The sequence below is a fragment of the Thamnophis sirtalis genome, unplaced genomic scaffold, assembly GCF_051295495.1.
Source record: "Thamnophis sirtalis isolate CommonGarterSnake01/CBP01778 unplaced genomic scaffold, rThaSir2_p1.2 scaffold_1, whole genome shotgun sequence".
In the NCBI taxonomy this organism is placed as follows: domain Eukaryota; kingdom Metazoa; phylum Chordata; class Lepidosauria; order Squamata; family Natricidae; genus Thamnophis; species Thamnophis sirtalis.
In genome coordinates this window covers 144,384,866-144,400,251 of record NW_028261381.1, presented here as the reverse complement: position 1 = coordinate 144,400,251, position 15,386 = coordinate 144,384,866, and the positions used below count along the sequence as shown (strand labels likewise).

The 15,386-nt window shown below is 37.4% G+C and overlaps 1 protein-coding gene across 1 annotated transcript in view; it reads right to left on the bottom strand.

Moving 5' to 3' along the window:
* Positions 1 to 15,386, bottom strand: part of LBHD2 (LBH domain containing 2) — a 54,256-nt gene that overhangs the window by 13,371 nt on the left and 25,499 nt on the right. Inside the window, exon 2 of the mRNA XM_087726749.1 lies at positions 2,407 to 2,512. The gene's annotated coding sequence lies outside the window, so the exon portion shown is untranslated. The remainder of the gene's footprint in view (positions 1 to 2,406; positions 2,513 to 15,386) is intronic.

Sequence of the window (15,386 nt, the reverse complement as noted above, 5' to 3'; positions counted from 1 at the left end):
AACAATTATCTGATGAAATAGCTTGCCACTCCCCCCCTCCCCCCCCGAGTTGTGAGTGCTTCATCAATGGAGGTTTTCAAATATAGACTGGATAACCATTTGGCTGGAATGGTACAAGGTTTCCTACCTTGAGTAGAGGGTTGGGCTTTTTGAGAGCCCTTCCATCCCTAAAAGTCTATGTTCCATATTCTGTGTTCCAGTGCTTTAAATGTTCGTTTAAAACTTCCAAGGACAAACTTCAAACCAGAACAAATCAAAATTACAGCCCACAATGAGCTGCTGCCTGCTTCAATCATTTGCAGTGAGACTAGTCCCTGATGAAAATAACTACTATAATTAGAAAGTTAACATGCTCTGCCTGAGAAAATGTATAAAATGACATAGCATATGTTGAAATGCCTCACCTTTGTGGCATGATGAAATTAGATCATAAACCAGCTACCCATAAATTGCTTGTAAAAGAATTGGATTTTGTGGTCCAGGTGACAGGGGAAAATGGACATTTGCATGAACTAAAAACCAGAAAGTATGTGGCAAGCATCAATTGAAATGGATGAAATGTCCACTCTGATTCCACACTGCAGTGCTTTCTCAAGGAAAGAGTAGAGAGCAAGCGCAGATGACATTTGCAGAAGCAGTGAAGCTTAAATATCTAAGCATCTTTTGAAAAAAATAGTGCAGAAATAAAATAACTATAAAAATGCACAGATGCTCTTCCATGCAGCTGAACAATATTAAATGCTTTAAGAGAATGTTGCCAGGGTTTTGTTTTTTTTACAGTTAACAGCCAGTCACCAGGATAGAATGAGAATTGAAACTACTCTGATCTCTTTGTTCAATATCAATTCCATTAGAATTTGAGGGCTCTGTGTTGTGAAGCAACAAGAGGAAATAGGAAACCCAGTACCTTATAAGATGGCATGCATCTTATGCAACCATGTTTTGACAGTCCATAGAAATGTCTATCACAGTGATGGCGAACCTTTTTGGCACCGAGGGCCCAAATCATGCATGCATGCTGCAGTGCTAGAAACTTGAAGACTAGCTGCCGGGTGCACATGCGTGCATCGGCCAGCTAGTTTTTGGGTTTCCAGCATGTGCATGTACATTGGCCAGCTGGTCTTTGCATGCGCTAGAGCACTGGAAACCCGAAGACCAGCTGACCAGTGCATGCATACCTGTTTTTGGGGTGTTTTTGAGCTGTTTTTTGGGCCATAAATGACCCCAAAATGGTCTGAAAATGGTCCGGAAAATGGCCTGTTTTGGGGGCATTTTTCCTACTATTTTCAGGCTATTTTCCGGCACTCCAGTGCCCATGAAGATCATGCACATCAGAAACCAGAAGCAAAGCTGGCAACGGCACGTGTCCCCACAGAGATGGCTCTACGTGCCACCTCTGGGTCACCTCTGGCATCACGGGTCTATCATGACTTTTGCTGTTCTGGTCCATTTCCTGCTATTGTTGCTCTGGAGCTATGTTCCTGCTTGGAAAAGTTTTCACAACCATAACAACGAAGCTGTGATGATGAGGGAAGACAATGTAGTCCTTATTTTCAGAGTGAACTTTCCTTTAATCATGGCAGACTATGACTGCCTCTCTTCCTTTTTTTAGAACCAGTGATTTGAAAAGTTAGAGCTGTTGCCAGCTTGTTGACGCAAGGCATAAATAGCTATTCCATAGCCTCTTAATTAGGAGATATATTAGGAGATTTAAGACAATATTTGCAGTCTTAAGGATAATAGAAACTAGATTGCTGTCAGCTTGGAGCCTTGCCTTTTACTTTCACAGAAACCACTGACTATCTATCGTTATTCACTGAAGGTTCAGCACAATTTGCCATGCAAACAGACATGCCAAATCATTGTTGCACAAATGACTATCGGATCCGGGGATCAAGTTCCCTCTTCAAAAACATGGAAGCAATGTATGATATAAACTGCCTTGAATGTACATTACGTTTTCCATTCAAAAGCATCAGCCACCATATGTCCATCCACAGTGAAGTATCAGGGTTTGCCCAAAGAACCTAACCTACTGAAGTATCTTTCATTTAGTAATATGTACTGGCTTGTTCAACCCAGATGCCAGCAATATATTGAACTCACTTTAGGAATGGATCGAGATGCTTTCATTTTTTTTCCTGAACCTGTTTGCATACAGACAAAGACTAGCACAAGAGGTATGTCAATAGGCTCCTTTCTTTCCTACAAACTACATTTGTAATGCACTCAGCATGTAGTGCAGCCTACAGAGGGCAAAAACCTAGATCTAAATCTAAGGAACAAGCTTCTTTCATTCTCTTGACAAAAAGCAGGAATTGGCAGATGAGTACATCATTAGCAACTAAGCATCTGAGCTGGGGTAAATAAGGGGAAGAAAATGACATAAATGAAGATTACATTTACCTTCTAAGGACATGAATGGATTTGTCTCCTGAAAAATCTATGCGTGTTGCCAATGTTCGCTCTGGGAAGGAAGTGTTGTGCCAATTGCGTCAATCACGTAGAGCATCTGAAAAAGACAATATTGGAATGAATCAGAGGATGCAGTGGAAGTGATAAAGCTAGAAGTATTGGGCATAATGAACCTGAGATAAAAAGAGAACAGGAGGAAGCAGGCAGTTCCACACTGAAAATTCTACAAAATTCCAAAAGACAATTCAGGAGAATTTTGTATATATGGTAGATAAACCACTGCATTTGCTGGGAGTACAAAGATGCTTGGCTTTCCTTCTACAATCATGAAATCTGCCACTGTTTCTCCTCTGAGGAATCTTTTTTTAAAAAGTTTTGTATTTTATTTTAATTTCATACATATAACCACAAGTATACCATTTCATCTAAACAGAAATTATTTTGTATTGTCCATTATTATATCATTCCTTGACCCAGAGCAGCTATCATTTGCTCTTCTGCTTTCCATACACCATATACCCTATTTCACCACCGTCCTATCTCCTCTCCCGCTTTCCTCCTCCCCCTTACCTCCTTTCTTCCTTCTACCATCCTTCTCTTCTCTACCTCCCCTTCATCTCTCCTTCTCCTCTCCTATGTAGTTTTCACTGTTGTTATTTCAACTCAGGATCAATAACTATGTATAATATGAAGTTAAGTAGTTATATGAAGGATAATATGCAGTAAACCCAGAAGGTTTACTATATTTACCTGAAATAAATACTTATTGCTTTGTCAAATATTTTTTATTTAATATGTATCTGGGGTGAGGAAGGTGGTAGAGATTTTAATAGCACCAGGTTGCCTTCTGAGTGAGGTACATTTTTGGCAATATAGTGTATATTGGTAAATGCTACCAATATACAATGCTACCGATTTTCTCAAATAACCTATTGCTTGCTCCTAAATTATAACTATCCAAATTAAGTTTATTGAAAGCTCAGTGGCTAAGACACTGAGCTTGGCAATCAGAAAGCTTGGCAGTTCAGTGATTCGAATCCCTAGTGCCATGTGACGGAGTGAGCTCCCATTACTTGTCCCAGCTTCTGCCAACCTAGCAGTTTGAAAGCATGTAAAAATGCAAGTAGAAAAATAGGAACCACCTTTGATGGGAAGGTGACAGTGTTCCATGCGCCTTTGGTGTTTAGTCATGCCAGCCACATGACCACAGGGACGTCTTTGGCCAGTGTTGGCTCTTCAGCTTTGAAACTGAGATGAGCACCACCCCTGAGTCAGGAACGACTGGCACATATTTGCGAGGGGAACCTTTATCTTTACCTTTAAGAGACGTTATGTGAAAATTATAAAAGATGGCATAGATATTTGCATATTTACTAATAGGAATCCCTGCGGATCTTACTCTGCTAATAATTGCTGACTATAGGAGGTGGTGCTCAAATCCATTTTGAGGCCATTGATCCAGTGCTGTCCAAAGACATTTTCACAGTAATGTGGCCAGCTTGACATCGCGGAGCACTTTTTCCTCCCAACCGAAGTGGTACCTATTTATCTACTGGTATTTGCATGCTTTTGAGCTGCTAGGTGGAAAGGAGCTTGGTGAAGATGGGTGCTCACCTCATCACTTGACACTTGGGTCTTAAATCCGGGCTGATAAGCCCAGCATTATAACCACTGGGCTATTGCACTGCCCATATTCACTAAAGAGATTTAGGGGGGGAACACCTCCCTTCTTCAGATAGTATTCTAATAAAATAGACGCTCTTTATCCCCCAAATATTCCTGGTTCTTCTGTTTATGAAACTAAATTCTTTCATACCTTCTTCAGTCTCTCCTAATAGAACCTGAGCTGCCCAATCTAATTTGAGTTTGTTCTTCTGCACAAATTCACAAATCCCCTTTGCCCAATTTCCAGTCTAAAACAAAAAGCAAAGAGTTCGTCTCTTTTCTTACACTGATTTTTTTAAAGAAGGTTGAAGACTTTCACAATCTATTGCAAACTTGGAGATGGAATTACAGTAAAAGGTGTATTTTATTTTGGCAGTAAAGGACCCCCTCTCAAGGCTAGAGATTAATAAGAGTTTGTGTCGAGGTGCACAGATTTTATCTAAGACTTTCTTCTCATATTCTATGATCCTCCTGACAGACAAGGGAAAAGGGGAAGCTGAGTAGCATGATACTCAGAAGTTGTTGAAAGATCAACCTTACAGATGAAATCTTAACTGTTTATAACTTGGGACTTTTGGACAGCCAATTAGAAGAGACTTTTGAAAGATTGATTTTGAATATGGTAACTGCAGCAAGATTATTATATGCACAAGATGAAAAAACTCTGAAACTGGAGTGGTTTGTAAAGATTATGAAATTGGTGGAAGTGGCAAAATTGACCTGTTTGATCAGGATTAAGACAGCAAGTAGTAGAAAAACTTGGAAACCTCCTATGAACTTTTTGCTGAAAATGGAAAAAATGAACTGATGATTTATGGATTTTCTGATTAAAAAGGACTGAATATGAAAAGAAGAGAATGCAATTTTAATGTGGGAGGAATGAGAATAAGTTTGTAAGCGCTGTAAAAAAGATTGGAAATTGCTTCTTAATATAGCTTTCCTTTTTTCTATTTGTATCTCTTTCTATAAAACTTAATTCTCCACTGCATATTATTTCTTTTGCTTTTCTTTACATTGTTTTATATTTAGCTTTTATTTATCTGTGTTTTTTAAAATAAAAAATAAATTTAAAAAAGATAACCAGAGATCAATGGAACATAATTATGGCAAACAGAATTATAGAAGGTAAGATCTTTAAAAAATGTACAATTGCCTTTCGATCATAAATGGTACCAAAGAACTAAAAGCCAACGCTAGCAATTATTAAACAATTGATGACCCAAGTTAAATGGCAGTGCATAGAGTATTCTACTTTAACTTTACTTTAAATAATCTGGAAAATACAGTACAGGCTGCATTTGGTTTCTAAATATATCAAAGAAGATGGTAATGGATGTCCCAAAATTTTTAGGAGATTCTTAACTTGGTGGATCCTCCCTCCCTCCCTCCCTCCCTTTGTTGTTTGCCAGAATGGAATAGAATAGAATAACAGAGTTGGAAGGGACCTTGGAGGTCTTCTAGTCCAACCCTCTGCCTAGATAGGAAACCCTATATCATTTCAGACAAATGGCTATCCAATATCTTCTTAAAAATATCCAGTGTTGGAGCATTCACAACTTCTGGAGGCAAGTTGTTCCACTGATTAAATGGCCTGCCTGCCTTTTTTTTTTTGCAGTGGAACATGGTTACAGACTCCAATGGATGTTTTTGTAATAGGGGACTTGAAGTATGTTGAAGGGAAAAGCGACAGGCAAATAGATTTTGATTAAACACTCTGCCCATTAGACCATGGCTACCCTCCGGCTATCATGTTGCTTATTAATGACCATTAAATAAATCACTGTACACACACACACACACACACACACACACACACACACACACACACACACTGGAATGTTTGTACTGGTAAAAGGACTTGAAAAGTTATGAAAGACAGCAAACATCAGGTTCCAACAGAGGGTCCAGTCTATCCTTTCAACTCAAGGAATCTTTAACAAAAATATTTTATGCCAGCTACAGCCATTTCCCTAGAGTTGAAAAGGATGTCTTCACTGAAATGAATAGCAGCAGTGTGTAAGCTGTATGCCTTACAGTAACTTGGATCAGAGCCACAGAGGTTTAACAAACCTTCTTAGTTAGGAATCATTTCAGTCATAATTTAGAAGAGTAGATTAATCAGGCAATGATTTCATTCAAAAATAACAATTAAGAAAAAAAATGTCCCTTATCTTTCAATATTCATTTTCTGAAAAGATCCTGGGTCATCACAATTAAAGAGATTCTAATGCTTCACAATTACCTCTGTATTTACAAGCCAACTCTGTTTTCATAGAATATAGAACATAGAATCATAAGCAGTATCATATTATTTGTTGTTATGGATCTGTATAAAACTTGGCTTTTATTCTGATCCAGGATTCATCTGAAATCTCTAGGCAATTTTACCCTTTTCTGTCCAATTTGCTTATATTTATGATAAAAATAGGCCGAAATATAATGTCCAAATGATGAATGATAAAATATACTGTTTAAAAAGAATAGCAAATCTGTTTGTTCTCTAAATCACTGTTCATGATACTAACATCCATTTAAATGCTTGAACCAGGCTACTCTTACATTGTTCTTGAAGCAAAATTTTAGCCATTGGAAAAACAATTATTATAATATAGAGCAATCTATCCAGACAAGACTGTATAGTCCAGAGGATTTAATGTATGGATTTCCTTCCATCCTTCCTCCTTCCCTTCCTCCATTTTCATCTCCATCCTCCCTTCTTATATGAATCTAAAAGCCAGGTTTTATTCAGATCCATAACAACAAATAATATGATACTCGTTTCATTGAAATAAAACAGATTTAAATATAGAAAGCTGTCTTAATCAAAGTTAGATCTATTAAATAAGACTGTTTGCTTGGCATTTGTCTCCCATAGATGCCTACTTATCTAGCATTTTACCCAGATACTGTAATATCTAGTTCATATAAGTGATATGGTTCACTTGGCAACATATTATTCTGGTTTTTTTTTACTTGTATGTTCAGTTTTTCAAATTATATGTAGATTGTTCTTTCTCTATTGTGTTATGTGTAGTTCAATCTGAGATCTTCTAATTTACCAATGGGAATGCTAATTGGAATTACAGAACTTGTTTGCAATATTTTCCCCCTGACTGAACCATTGGTCCAGATGAGCGAACAGGCTGGCTGAAAAACAGCATTTGAATTCCTGAATTCCCAAGACAACAGCTTGGATTCCAAATTAACCAGAACATTTTGAAGACTTCCTGTAATCACCCAAATCTATTTTCCAGATACAATATTTCTCCAATATAATATTTGTACAATGGAACCAATGCAAAATTCTAAGCAAAAATATGGAGCTGTCCTGGAGTTTACATCCTTATAGCCATAACCAGCTGTCCATCTAATGCCTGCATTTTATAATTTCCCTACAAACATATCACTTGTAGATGAATTCTTTTTTTGATATATACAGATGAAAACTGTGCTGGATTCAAGTGTAATCCATTGAGGTCAACTAGATTCTACAACAAGCATAATAAAAAACCAGTATCATTCTGTTGTTTTCTCCAGTGGTTAATTTTTAGTCCCATGGTGCTATTGTAGTTTTATAGCCCCATGAATTAATTCCTAAAATGAAAGCTACCATCACATCATCTGGCATTGCATTTTATTTGTTTATTCCATGCTTTGCAACTATGAAGTTATTCCTGCTATCAGGATAGGAAGATCTATTCCAGAAAAGCTTTTAACAGTAGATTCAGCTAACCATATACAGTGGCTTTTTAATGGAGAATAAAATATATTATTACCTCCAGCATTACCCTGCCTGCCACAAGTTAGTCATTCATAATATCACTTGAAGTGCTGTTCTCAATTCCAGGAACATTTGATCCTTCAATATCTGTGACAAATCATCACTAGTCTGACTCACAGCTTAGATGCCTCAAGCTAAAAATTCCTCTCTATAGAATGTGTACATAGCTTGGTATGATATCCTATCAATTGTTTTACTGAAAGGGAAGGTGATTTGTAGCATATCCCATTGAGAGGTTGTAACTTTGGAGCAATAACTGAAACTTGCACACTGACACTAGCAAATATTAAATATTGGTCAGATTATCCCAGAACCAACAAGGGAAACCACCACCACCACCAACAACAACAACAAGAGTAAGGTTCTACATTTAGGCAAGAAAAATGAAATGCACAGGTACAGTATAGGTGGCACCTCGCTCAATAGTAGTAACTGTGAGAGGGATCTTGGAGTCCTAGTGGACAAGCATTTAAATATGAGCCAGCAGTGTGCAGCAGATGCCAAAAAAGCCAACACAGTTCTAGGCTGCATAAACAGAGGGATAGAATCAAGATCACGTGAAGTGTTAATACCACTTTATAATGCGTTGGTAAGGCCACACCTGGAATACTGTATTCAGTTTTGGTCGCCATGATGTAGAAAATAGTGCAGAGAAGAGCAACAAAGATGATTAGGGGACTGGAGAGTAAAACATATGAAGAATCGTTGCAGGAACTGGGTATGTCTAGTTTAATGAAAAGAAGGTCTAGGGAAGACATGATAGCATGGTTCCAATATCTCAGGGGTTGCCACAAAGAAGAGGGAGTCAAACTATTTTCCAAGGCACCTGAGAAGAAGAAGCAATGGGTGGAAACTGATCAAGGAGAGAAGCAACTTAGAACTGAGAAATTTCCTGACAGTTAGAACAATTAATCACAGTTTGCCTCCAGAAGTTGAGAATACCCCAACGCTCAAAGTCTTTAAGATGATGTTAGATATCTTGTTTTGTAAAAAAATTTTTAAAAAAGGAATGTAGTTCAGAGCCAGTCAAAAGGTTAATAGCAATAGCACTTAGACTTATATACTGCTCCACAGTGTTTTACAGCCCTCTCTAAACAGTTTACAGAGTCAGCATATTGCCCCCAACAATCTGGGTCCTCATTTTACCCACTGTGGAAGAATGGAAGGCTGAGTCAACCTTGAGCCTGGTGAGATTCAAACTGCCACTTTTCAGGGAGCCGGCAGTTGGCAGAAGTAGCCTGCATTCTAACCACTCTTATCCTTGACATTCAGTATCCAGGTAAGATTAGAAAAGACTCCCATCTAAATACTTGAAGAATCTTCACATGTACCAGAACTTTTACTGTCTCAGGGTAGGATGGAGGGAAATGCTAAAAATTTCAAATGCAAACAATTATGTGGACACATAAACTAGGTTTCTTCACTTTTTTGCTTTCTAATAATAATTTATATGCTGCCTGATTACCAGTGACTTTGTGTGATCTATTTTATTCTAAATATATGGAAAGCTATTCTGGTGTCTTCTTCAATGTATTATGATAGACAGGAGGGAACATTTGATCCCTATTACAAGTCCCACTGTCTTACATTTAAAGCAAAGATAGATGATAGATAGCTAGAACTTAAACATTAAACAATTTTAATGTTAATTCTAAACAATATTTTAAACAATATTTTAAAATATTAAAAATAAACTAAGATTCGCACCAGTAGAAAGACTTCAATCAATCAATCAATTTTTCTTTTTGTCCAAACTTAATTAAAAAAAAAGCTGGAGCTTGAAGTTGGCTAAATTTTGATTATCAAAGATTTTCTGATTTGGCTGTTATGGTTTAGAAAGGGAGGAAGAAAGGGAATTCTATGAGCAAAAAAGCTACATATCTAGAATTTTTATGACTTTCTGAATGTGGATAACAGTCATATATAACAGCAGTATTCGACCTTACTGTCTAGGAGCTCAAGACAAAAGAGAGCAATGTTACCACAATTTCTTCCTATATCACATTTTTAGATCAGGTAAAATATTTCAAGACATCCCTGCCATCTTCATAGTGGAATATGATTTCAAAGAATAATATGATTGAAAGAAGGCATTTAAACCATCAACTGCAATCTCACGGGGTGAATAGAAATTCCATTTCATTACCTCCAGGAAATGTCTATGGAGATTCTCAGTCATCCAGGTCTTGGTTGTCCCAAACATGCTTTTTCAAGAGGCAAATGGACTTTCTGGTTTTTCTTTGAAGATGTTTCACTTCTCCTCCAAGAAGCTTCTTCAGCTCTGGACTGGATGGTGGGGAATGGAAGGATTTATATACTCCTTGCAGACCGCTGGTCATTTGCATTCTTTTAGCAAGTCGTTAAGGTCACAGAGGGGGAGGGATATGACATCATCTATCTGCAATGTACAACACAGTCCTTTCAAAAATTCCAAGAAGGCTCCACACTCATTTGCACCACTCAGATGACCCCGATGACATAGATAAACTCCAGGTCTTTTAGTGTGCCTTAACAACACACTAAAAGAATGCAAATGATCAGTTCTCTGCAAGGAGTAAAAATCCTTCTATTCCACACCATCCAGTCAGAGCTGAAGAAGCTTCTTGGATGAGAAGCGAAACGTCAACAAAAAAGAGCCAGAAAGTCTAGTTGCCTCTTGAAAAAGCTTCTTCGGTACATCCAGGAAAAGAAATTTCTGAAAAATTAGTTTCCCATGCTCAAGCAGGAGATCCTATGCAACTTCGACAAGTCTTTTCTTAAAAACCTCCAGTAACGAAGCACCTACACCTTCTGAGGACAAGCTGTTAATTGTCTTCCCTGTTAGGAAGTGTTCTCTTAATTCCAGGTTCCTTCTCTCCTTGATTAGTTTCCTTCCATTGTTTCTTGCCTTGCCTTCTGGTACTTTGGAAAATAAGTTGACTCCATCTTCTTTGTGGCAGCCCCTCAAATAAATGCTGGAATGCTGCTATCATGTCTCACCTAGTTCTTCTTTTCTATAAACTAGACATACTCAGTGCCTGCAACTGTTCTTCATATATTTTAACAACTGTTCTTGCTATTGGGAATTCTTTTTCCAAACAATCAAAATCTACCTCCCTTTAGCTTTATGATTCAATGTCCTGACAGAACAGGAACATTTAGGCTTCTTAATCCCAACCTCGATCTTCTTCATCCCATTGGAATATCTTTTCCTCTCTAATGCAATGGCTCTTAAGGCACAACAACATTCATCTGACATTGCATCTAATAGTATGGCAGTTCTTATATATGTTGACTCAAAACATCCTGTGCAATTCCACTCTCAGTTCTTTACATTTTTGGCAGAAGCATTGTCTCTCTTTCCTAGTAGCCAGGCCAGGAAGACATGAAGAATTGATGGGAGAGAGGGAGGGAGGGAGAGGGGGAGGGAGGGGAAGAGGGAGAGGGAGAGGGGGAGGGAGGGAGAGGGAGAGGGAGGGAGGGAGGGAGGGAGGGAGGGAGGGAGGGAGAGAGAGAGAGAGAGAGAGAGAGAGAGAGAGAGAGAGAGAGAGAGAGAGAGAGAGAGAGAATTTCTGCTTAATGATGACACTTTTGGAAATTCACAATGGCATCAAGAAAAACATTAGTGGCTTTGTCATGTTACATGATCCACCGCAGAGAAATCATGCACTCATGTATGCAGATCTTTCTGAAAACCGCCTACTGCTTTTCGGATTTAAGGATTTTCTTTTTTTTTTCTTCCTTTCTCGCTCTCCACCCTCCCCTTCTCCTAAGCAACTGAAGAAAGCAAGATATGGCAGAGACTACAAATCAGACAATTCCATCCTGTTCTTTCTTTCCAGGAGCCACAGTTCCCTCTTCCCACCCACGCTCTACTGGAGCTCTTCGGCTGCTCCACAGGGTTAGAGCTGTTTTCCTCCTCACATATGTACAGATTAGTTACAAGCTTCTTTTCTTCTCAAAGGCAACGAAATAAACTGAGTCCAGCAGATACAGACATGGTCTGTGTGAAAGGTGGTTCAAGAGTGGGAGGGGAAAGGGTATGGAAAGGTAGTTTTTTAAAAAATAAATAAAACAATTTCTGCAATGCTTTTCAACTCTTCTGGAGTCTGAAAATGCCTCCAGACAATATCATCTTTTCAGGTGCAGAGAAAAACAGGAGAGGCTTCCTTTTTTTATATTTCATAAATACAAATCTAGCAACTATATACTTCATAAGGTAAAGGTAAGGGTTCCCCCGCACATGCGTCTTAGTTGTTTCCTGCTCTAGGGGATGGTGCTCATCTCTGTTTCTAAGCCAAAGAGCCAGCGCTGTCTGAAGACATCTCCATGGTCATGTGGACGACATGACTCAATGCCAAAGGCACACGGAGTGCTGTTACCTTCCCACCAAAGTGGTCCCTATTTTTCTACTTGCATTTTTTTACCTGCTTTCGAACTGCTAGGTTGGCAGAAGCTTGGACAAGTAATGGGAGCTCACCCCGTTACATGGCACTAGGGATTCGAACTGCTGAATTGCCGACCTTCTGATTGACAAGCTCAGCGTCTTAGCCACTGAGCCACTGCATCTCCTAATACACTTCATACTAGTATCTAATTTCCCTCTCCATGTCGCTCCCCCAAAACACATCTTACGTATGTCAAATAATCTTTAACAGCATTATTTACAGCATTGTTTTCAAAAGTTACACTTTCCATTTGAAAAGTAAACCAACTTAGATTATAAAAATGCTTTGATTTGGAAATTCCAAGTCTATAGTTGAATGTCATATACTCTGATCTAAATCTGATTAAACCAACAGCTTTAACAATTCATTCTTTAGTCTTTCACTCTGCAAAACTGGGCCCATGGCACAGTTCTTCAGAATGAAGATCTGCTCTAGAATTTGTTTAAATAAAAATGCATTCTTAGGTCTAATATTTTAATTTTAATATTGTTTAAAATTCTTTAACATAATGTTTAAAATTCTTTAATGTGTTTGTGAGCAAATGAAGAACTAAAGGACAATAATATTTAATAGAATTATGGGTGATGTAACATAATCTGTAGGTTGCTTGGCTTTGATTTGGTTGAAAAGATCCAATATTGTTGTGAAACATTTGAAGACCACAGAACATATTTTACTGAATGATGAAATTTATTTTGGATATATCACAGAAAGTACAAGATTCCATTTGACTGTAGATTTTATTATGAAAAATAAAGTATAAGCAAATCACAGGATACTAATTAAACACTATAACAATTTAATTGTATTTTAAAATAGAATAGTATAGAATATTATTTAAATATGATGTAAAATTGTTAAGTATTAGGTTTAGGTTTAGGTTTATTCAATTTATATGCAGCCCTTCTCCCAAAGACTCAGGGCAGTGTACAACATTAAAAGAAACACATAATACAATTTATTCCTTTTTCACTTTCTAAAATTAACCTTATTTATTATAACATTGATTCAGTATTAAAAAGCATGATGAATACTGCTCCAAAATTCAATTTAGATACATTTAAAAGAATTTGTCCAGCTGATTCTTATTGCAGGTGAACAGTCTAGTGTAATTTATGCTCCAGTCTAACAGAATAACAGAATTGGAAGGGACTTCCAAATGGAAGAGGTCTTCTAGTCCAACCCCCTGCTAAAGCAGGAGACCCTATACCATTTCAGACAAATGGTTGTTCAATGTCTTCTTAAAAACCTCCAGTGTTGTTCCAATCCCTCCAGGCATTGGAAGATTTCATATTCCTTGGAGACACCTGGTCATTTGCATCCCTTTAGAGAGTTGTTGAAGCACCTGGATGTTTACTCAGGGTCACCTGAGTAATGCTCCTGAAATCTGCAATTTTTCTCTGGAAATTCATTCCCACTCCCACATCATTCAAAGGGAGTTCTGAAATTGTACAGCTAAAAGTCTGTAGAGATTCTCAGTCATCCAGGTCATGGTTGTCCCAAAGGTGCTTTTTCAGGAGGCACCTAGACTTGCTTGTTTTTTCTTTGAAGATGTTTGAAAACATTAAAATGATGCAAATGACCAGCTGTCTGCAAGGAATATAAATCCTTCCATTCTCTACTATCCTGTCAGAGCTGAAGAAGCTTCTTGGATGATAAACGAAATGTTTTCAAAGAAAAAACAAGGAAGTCCAGTTGCCTCCTGAAAAAGTATCTTTGCGAGAACCATGACCTAGATGACTGAGAACCTCTACAGACTTGTGCAAACTGTTGTACAATAATTATTCTTAATTTCACAAGGTTAACAAAACAATGCTTAGGATCATCCAACACAGATTAAAATCCTACATGGAAAAAAAGATGCCAAACATTCAAGCCAGCTTTAAAAAAGGCTAAGGAACAGAAGACAGTGTTGCCAATACATGCTGGACAATTAAGAAAAAGTACCAAAAAGAAGTCACTGCATGCTTCATCATCATAGAAAAGCTTTTTGTGTTGATTTATGCCAAGTTGTGGAATGTGCTCAGAAAAATAGGAAACCTGGAAGTAATGACAACAGGTAAAATAATCAGACTTAAAACTGACAATAGAGATATCAAGGTGGTAGATAGTTTCTGTCTTTTAGGGGCAACCATCAACAGAAAAGGGCTATGCAGACAAGAAATATAATTAGTTCTAGAATCGATTCATCAGACCGGATTAGAATTGAGTGAATGGAAGTCCACAAACGGATCCACCTTAAACAGAAGACAGAAAGAAAATTTCCACAATTTCTTGTTTCCTACATCTTAAACCCTCTGGGAATCTTTTCAGAATTTTTGGAAGACCTATAACAAATCCCCAAATTTCCAATTACATACTTATCCAAATGTGTTGATTACTATACTTATAATTTTCAGGCTATGGCAGCTAAAGATTTGGAGAGTCCAACATATCTGGACAGAAGGAGGTCAGGGAAAGCTGAAGAATAATTTTTTTAGCTTGTATAAGAAACACCTGATTTTATATTTAGAACATCAATATTCAGTGTATGTGGTACAGTAAAGAACTTGTCTTAACTTTCTTCTATTCTACATCCTTTCTTATATTAGAGTATAATTACATCAAAAAGAATACAGTGTACTTGATCAATGCAGAATCTACTGGATCTGTTATTTCAAATGTTTTGAAAACTGGACTTCTGTCTATGCAGCCTAATACCGTAGTTACTTTTTTAGTAGCCCCATCAGACTCAACTTGTATTCAGTTTGTAATCAACCACAACTTCAAGGTATATCTTTTTCTGTACTACTTCCAATCTTCTATCTTATATTTGTGCATTTTATTTCTGATTCCTAAGATGAAACTTTATTTTTGTCTTTATTAATTTTTAATTTTGCTTTTTCCAAACCACTTCTCTCAAAATCATTCTCAGCATTTTCTATTTTTAGAATATTAGTTGTCATATTTAGTTTTAAGTCATCTGTAGTTTTGACAAGCATTCTTTCCATCTATTTATCTGACTAAGCAAAAATGTTGAAGAGGACTATGTCCAGAATTAAAACCTATAAAAGTCCAATTGACACCTCTCTCCAATTTGATGAGGAACTTTTGATGAA